Source organism: Canis lupus, chromosome 20 (assembly GCF_011100685.1).
Source record: "Canis lupus familiaris isolate Mischka breed German Shepherd chromosome 20, alternate assembly UU_Cfam_GSD_1.0, whole genome shotgun sequence".
Taxonomy (NCBI): domain Eukaryota; kingdom Metazoa; phylum Chordata; class Mammalia; order Carnivora; family Canidae; genus Canis; species Canis lupus.
Genome location: NC_049241.1, coordinates 2,965,824 through 2,973,420, shown reverse-complemented (window position 1 = coordinate 2,973,420; position 7,597 = coordinate 2,965,824). Strand labels below are relative to the sequence as shown.

Below are 7,597 nucleotides of genomic sequence, written 5' to 3'. Positions count from 1 at the left end.
GCCGCAGCCCGGGGCGGGGGGGGGGCGGGGCGGGGCGGGGCGAGCGCGTGCGCTCCGCGAGCCCCACCGCGCCGGCCGGCCTCGTAAGCCCCTTCGCGTGGCCCCGTCATCTACGTGGGCCTTGCAGCTTCCGAGCTCTTCTCCTGGAATCGCGGGGCTCATGAGAGCCCGACCAGTGCTCGAAATCACACTCCTTCAAAAAAAGAGAGAAATGTAAGGCCCAGGGAAGAGAGAGCTCCGGACTCAGAGGCGGAGGTTGGCTCGAGAGGCGGTGTCCCCGCCCAGGAAGATGCGGGCAGCCATGTGTGATGGGCACCCTGGCCTCCGAAGACCCCCGGGAGAGGCCGCTCACGGTGGTGTCCGAGCTTGCTGGGGAACTCGCGGCACGGACGGTAGCAGAGTAAGCGCGCTTCGGCGGCTCCCGCTTGAGGTGCCGCAGCCGTGGCGACGGCCTCTGCCGGAGGAGCTCACCGGTGTTGGCACTTGAGCTCCAGCCCAGACGCACAAGCCAGCGGGGAAGCAGCTGACCTGTGGTTCAGGATCAGACAGGACAGACAAGTACTTAGAAAAACAGACACCAGGAGCGCATGCCTGAACCGCGGTAAGGGCAGGTTGTCTCCTTAAAAGTTTTAGGTGGACCTATGGCCACCCAACTACATTCCATCTTACCGCCTTTCTGGCAGCTACTTGTGGGTTTGTGATTAGGTGGTAGCCAATGGGAATTGAATAGAGGGAATCTGTGCCACGTAGGCAGTACCATGAAAAGCGTGGACATGTCTTCCCTTGCCCTCTCTGTTCACCGCCAAGAGTGACTAAGGCAGCAAACATCTTGAACTCAGACGTGGAAGAACCATGAGAGGTCGCCTGGGTGGCTCAGCGGCTGAGCGTCTGCCTTAACCCCGGGACGTGGTCCTGGAGACCCCGGATCGAGTCCCACGTCGGGCTCCCTGCATGGAGCCTGCTTCTCCCTCTGCCTGTGTCTCTGCCTCTCTCTCTGTGTGTGTCTCTCATGAATAAATAAAATCTAAAAAAAAAAAAAAAAAAAAAAAACAGGATTCAGGAGGCATTACCTACATGGATTGTCCTTCCACCTTTCATTCTCCCCACCCATTTACCTGAATTCCATTTGGGAATCCTAGTTTTTGGGGAAGGGAACTACATCCCCAGCTTTAAGAACAGACTAAGAAAGCTAGGTTAAAGTGCATTGGGGCTTCCTGCTCAGCAGGGAGTCTTTTTCCCTCTGCCTCTCCCCCTGCTCATGTGCGCGCGCGCTCTCTCTCTCTCTCTCTCATAAATAGTCTTTTTTTTTTAATATTTATTTATGATAGTCACACAGAGAGAGAGAGAGAGGCAGAGACACAGGCAGAGGGAGAAGCAGCCTCCATGCACCGGGAGCCCGACATGGGATTCGATCCCAGGTCTTCAGGATCGCGCCCTGGGCCAAAGGCAGGAGCTAAACCGCTACGCCACCCAGGGATCCCATAAATAAAGTCTTTAAAAAAAAAATTAAAGAATCCATGCCATCTCCCTACCAACATTGATTGGTGGGCTTAAGACGCAAGCTGACCCAGAGTTGGTCTCAGGACTTGGCTTGCAGGGCTGGGTGGAATATTTTCTGCTGGGTGTCAAAACAAATGTAATACCAGAAGCTGCTGTCAAGCCACTTTAAGACTACAAGGCAAGATTCCATATTTGGTGACATCAGTGAGTTGCTGAATGAGGCCTTGCCTCAAGCGCACTGCTCAGTCTTCAGTAATGTAGACCAATAAACTCCCTTTAGTGTTGAAACAAGTAAGAGTCAGACTTATCTGGTACTTAAAACTAAAAGCATCCTGATTATACCATTGCTATAGTTGGCTAATGTCCTTCCTTTGTGCATACTGATCCTGTCTTTGCCCATAGTGTTCATTCTGCCTGCAGCACCCTTCCATCCTGCTACGTGACTAATCCCTCTGTTTATGCCTCCTTCTCATTTGAGACTTTTTTTTTTTTAGATTTTATTTATTTATTCATGAAAGAGTCAGAGACAGGCGGAGGGAGAAGCAGGCTCCATGCAGGGAGCCTGATGTGGGACTCGATCCCGGGACTCCAGGATTGCGTCCTGGCCCAAAGGCAGGCGCTAAACCATTGAGCCACCCAGGGATCCCTTTGAGACAATTTAAACAGCCTCAGATGACTTACTCAACCTGTTTAATTTCTAGTCTGTGAAATTGTCATAATAGTACTTACCTTTCTGTTCTCATTTTTCCTCATCATGAAATTGGGACATTTGCCTTGCAGAGCTATTGTTAAAAGAGGCAACTATAGGGGAACCCCGGGTGGCGTAGCGGTTTGGCGCCTGCCTTTGGCCCAGGGCGCGATCCTGGAGACCCGGGATCGGATCCCACATCGGGCTCCCGGTGCATGGAGCCTGCTTCTCCCTCTGCCTATGTCTCTGCCTCTCTCTCTCTCTCTCTCTCTCTCTGTGACTATCATAATTAAATAAAAAAAAAATTAAAAAAAAAAAAGAGGCAACTATATATAAGGTACTCAGAACAAATCTATGTAAAATTCTCAATAATTATTTCAAAATCAAAAACCCCATGATCTGCAGTCACATCTATTATATGCCCTTACCCAATTCCATCAGGGGTTTTGTGAAAGCTCTGTTAGCCCTTAAATAACCAAATTTATTTATTTTTAAAGATTTTATTTGTTTATTCATGAGAGACACAGAGAGGCACAGACACAGGCAGAGGGAGAAGCAGGCTCCATGCAGGGAGCCCAACATGGGACTCGATCCTGGGTCTCCAGGATCACGCCCTGGACTGAAGGCGGCACTAAACTGCTGAGCCACTGGGGCTGCCCAAATAACCAAATATAATATTTACAGGCCTTGCCCTACTGGGATCCTATCTTGTTTTTTTTTTCTCCACCCCATAGGTCTGGCTCGTGAGATATAATAGCCAAATGAGGAAAGGAACAGACAATAGTGCTGCGCTGCCTTTTTTTTGTGCCAACCGCTCCACCCTATGCTGTGTTTCTTAGCCCCCCCTGTAAATTTGGGTTTTTAAAAGATTTTATGTATTTATTCATGAGAGACACACACAGAGAGAGAGAGGCAGAGACACAGGCAGAGGGAGAAGCAGGCCCCATGCAGGGAGCCCAATGCGGGACTCCATCCCGGGTCTCCAGGATCACACCCCAGGCCGAAGGCGGCACTAAACTGCTGGCCCACCAGGGCTGCCCAGCCCCCCTGTAAATTTGAACAGTTTCTGTAGTGCTAAGAGTTTCTGTACATAAATCCCAGTATCCATCATATATATCTATCTATGCATCCACAATAATGACCTATCATTAGATCACATCTCTAATCTAGATAATAATTATAAACTGACCAGCAGACCGAATTTGGCCTACAGAGTTACTTTGACTTATATCAAATCTCACACAGAAATCTTGGTATGAGGCAACACTGAACCGATATATGTATAGTTAACTGTCAATACAAGTGAAAAATCCTGAGGCACTTGGGTGGCTGAGTTGGTTAAGCACCTCTTAATCTCATCGCACATATTGATTTTAGGGTCATGAGCTCAAGCCCGGCATTGGGCTCCATGCTGGCCGTGGAGCCTACTTAAAAAAAAATCCAAGTGAAAAATCATGTTAGATCAGTCCATGTTAAAATGTAGAAGTGGTTTTTTTTGTTTTTTTTTTTTTTTAAAGATTTTATTTATTTATTCATAGAGACAGAGGCAGAGACACAGGCAGAGGGAGAAGCAGGCTCCATGCAGGGAGCCCGACGTGGGACTCGATCCTGGGTCTCCAGGATCAGGCCCTGGGCTGAAGGCAGGTGCTAAACCGCTGAGCCATCCGGGCCACCCTAGAAGTGGTTTTGGAACTGGGCAATGAACAAAGCTAGAAGAATTACAGGGATGAGAGAAAAAACCTTGAATGCTTTCTACAGATAATTAGTACAAATGTGGATGTTAACAACTCTTGCTAGTGAGGACTCGGAGGTGAAGAGCTCAACAGGAAATCTGTAGTCTTAGAGAATACATAAATAGAAATATGAACACTAAAAGCACTGCTGGTGAGGGCTCAGAAGGAATTGGGGAATATTGGAAACTGGAAGAAAGGGGAATCCTTATATGGTAGAAACATAGCTGAGTTGTATCCTACAGTTATGTGGAAGACAGAATTTGTATACACCACTTGGATATTTAGCTGAGGGTTTTGTTTGTTTGTTTGTTTCTTTCGGATGCTTGTAGTAAAATGCAAGAGCAAAAGGTCCCTGCGTGGCTCAGTGGTGGAGCATCTGCCTTCGACTCAGGTCGTGATCCCAGAGTCCTGGGATCAAGTTCCACATCAGGCTCCCCGTGGGGAGTCGTCTTCTCTATATATATCTCTGCCTTTCTCTGTGTGTCTCTTATGAATAAACAAAGGGACGCCTGGGTGGCTAAGCAGTTGAGCATCTGCTTTCAACTCAGGGCATGATCTCGAGGTCAGGGCGTGATCCCGGAGTCCAGGATTGAGTCTCACGTTGGGCTCCTTGCAGGGAGCCTGCTTCTTCCTCTGCCTGTGTCTCTGCCGCTCTGTGTCTCTCATGAATAAATAAATAATTTAAAAAAATGAATAAACAAAATCTTTAAAAAATTAAATAGGGACGCCTGGGTGGCTCAGCTGTTGACCATATCCTGGTCCAGGATCGACTCCTGCATCGGGCTCCCTGCAAGGAGCCTGCTTCTCCCTCTGCTTGTGCCTCTGCCTCTTTGTGTCTCTCATGAATAAATAAATGAATAAAATCCCTTATAAAAAAATAAAACAAAATGCAAGAGCAAAGAGATAACCTAGGGAAGTACTGTTAGAAACTGAACTTGGTGATTTGAGAAAAACCTTAGCCTAACCAAAAGATGCTAAAATTAGGAGATTCACTGGTAAATGTGCTCTGGAGAAAAAGCCAAGGATATGGTTGAACCACCTTTTTCTAGTGCCTCAGAATGATCAAAAGGCCAGAATATTCATTCACAGAGATAGGTTAAGAGATTAGGCATGTGACTCATGAATCCTCTCAATTATTGCAGCAAAACCCAGGACAGAGATGGGATTATCCAGGAAAGTTCTGTGGAGGAGCCTCTTGTCTAATGAAGTGAATTCCCATGACAGATCCACAAGGTTGAGAATTTTACACCAGCAGAACTGCCAACTTGAGACTCTGAAGGACAGAAAAAGAACAAAATGAAAGAAGGCTGTGAATCCCCAAAATTCCAAAAGCAGGAAACAAGCTGATAAAACTACTCATCTATAAACAAGTGCTTCTGTTCATGAAAAAGCGAGGGCTCCTAGGAAGTCAGCTTGAGCTCAGAGAATACTCTCTGGCCTTAAAGCCTGGATACTTTTTCCAGCTAGATTTTTAAATTGGTTAAGACCAATGACTGCTTTTTCCCATCTATTGTCCTCCCATTTTGAAGGGCCATGTCTCCAGGATGGATCATACCTAGCTCTCACCTATACCTCATTTAGACAATGAGACTTTGGACTTTGGAGCCAAGACAGAGATGTTGCTTTGATGGTATGCAATGGTTGACACTTTGGGTAACACGGAGATTAAAATGAATGCATTCTGTATGTGTGAGATGGCTGTGAATCTTTAGGGGCAAAGGCCAGACTAAGGAAGAATACCCTGCCAACCTACCAAAAATGTACATGTCCTAATCCCCAACACCTGTGAATGTTACTACACATCGCCAAAGGACTTTTGGGATGTGATGAAGTTACAGCATCATTAGGGAACTAATTCAGTGATTGAGTCCTTGTCTTGGGGCAAGAAAAAAAAAACAAACCCAGAATGGATCTTGTAGAATTCTTTCCTCTGCAGAAAATAACGAGGTGACAATGGATATAAAATAATAAAAAGGAGAGGTGCCTGGATGGCGCAGTAGGTTGAGCCTCAGATCCTTGGTTTTAGCTCAAGCCATGATCTCAGGGTTGTGAGATGGAGCCCTGCTTCAGGGGGAGGGCTCAGGGGATTGCCTCCCCATTCAGCAATCTGCTTGACATTCTTTCTCCCTCTGGCCCACCCCCATCCTCTCTCTCTAAAATAAAGTCCTTAATGAATAATAATGCAATTTGTAAAAGCCCATGAGTTCATAATTTTTCTAAAAAAAAAGTTAAAACTGTACAAAAACTAGTTGCAAAAATATGAACATGAAGAAGTTCTATTGAGGGAACTTACTATATAGAAAGTACTTATTATATAGATGTACTCTTCATAGGTGTACTTTTCACCTGTGAAGAATTGAATAAAAATGTTAAATGCTAAAGCAGCTAAACAATCCAGAAAATTTGTAAACTATACAAAGAGCAAAAAGGTCTGATCAACACCTGTGGCCTAATAAATAGTTCAAGGACACTTTGTTTTTAGAAAAAAAAAAGGTCAATTTTTATTTAGTTTTTTTAAACATTTTAAAATATGCTTGAAAGATAGGGACTGGGAAACCTGCCGTATATAACCATACTAAGAGGGGATCCCTGGGTGGCGCAGCGGGTTGGCGCCTGCCTTTGGCCCAGGGCGTGATCCTGGAGACCTGGGATCGAATCCTACGTCGGGCTCCCGGTGCATGGAGCCTGCTTCTCCCTCTGCCTGTGTCTCTGCCTCTCTCTCTCTATCATAAATAATTTAAAAAAAATACTAAGAAACCTGCAAAAGAGGATTCAACCTCATTGCGGTATCTCAGATCTTAATCACCTTTGGGCTTGTATGACTTAACCTAGGGTTAACTAGCCCACAATACCAGAAACTCCCATGCTGATAACCTAAGATGAGAAGACATCCTTTTTTTTCTTTTGGATCTGAGTGTTTATACTCAAGAACAAGTATAAAAATGTTATAATATAGAATTACAAAACCGTGGGGTGGGAGCCTGGGTGGCTCAGTTAAGTGTGTGCCTTTGGCTTAGGTCATGATCCCCAGGGTCCTGAGATCCAGGCCGGATTCAGGCTCCCTGCTCAGTGGCGAGTCTGCTTCTCCCTTTATCTCTACTCCTACACCCCCTCATGCTCTCAAATAAAAAGCATTAAAAAAAATAAAATAAAATCTTGGGGTGCCTCGCTGGCTCAGTCCAAGGAGTGTGCAACCTGATCTTGGGGTCAGGAGTTCGAGCCCCATGTAAGGTGTAGAGGTTAAACTTTTAAAAATTTATTAAAATCCTTAGGAAGTTACAGGATTGAAACATCACCAAAGTAGAAAAAAATTTAAAGTCATCAATAAAACTTTAAACTATTATATCGGTAGTGTTTGTGTTTCAAATTCTCAAAGCCAAATTAAATTTCTAATCAAAACTTAAATTTAGGGCAGCCCAGGTGGCTCAGCGGTTTAGCGCCTTCAGCCCAGGGTGTGATCCTGGAGTTCCGGGATCGAGTCCCACGTCAGGCTCTCTGCATGGAGCCTGCTTCTCCCTCTGCCTGTGTCTCTGCCTCTCTCTCTCTCTCTCTCTCTCTCTCTGTCCCTCATGAATAAATAAAACCTTTAAAAAAATTTAAATTTAGGGCAGCCCCGGTGGCGCAGCGGTTTAGCGCCACCTGCAACCTGGGGTGTGATCCTGGAGACCAGGATCGA

At 45.9% G+C, this 7,597-nt stretch overlaps 2 long non-coding RNA genes across 2 annotated transcripts; one reads left to right on the top strand and one right to left on the bottom strand.

Moving 5' to 3' along the window:
- Positions 1–24: 24 nt before the first annotated feature.
- On the top strand, positions 25–6,102 carry LOC102156994. Its single transcript, XR_005374531.1, has 2 exons — positions 25–601; positions 5,064–6,102. It is a non-coding gene; the product is annotated as an uncharacterized LOC102156994 (long non-coding RNA).
- Positions 5,039–7,016, bottom strand: LOC119864621. Its single transcript, XR_005374532.1, has 2 exons — positions 6,215–7,016; positions 5,039–5,194 (listed from the first exon to the last, which is right to left on the bottom strand). It is a non-coding gene; the product is annotated as an uncharacterized LOC119864621 (long non-coding RNA).
- Between the last annotated feature and the right edge of the window lie 581 nt (positions 7,017–7,597).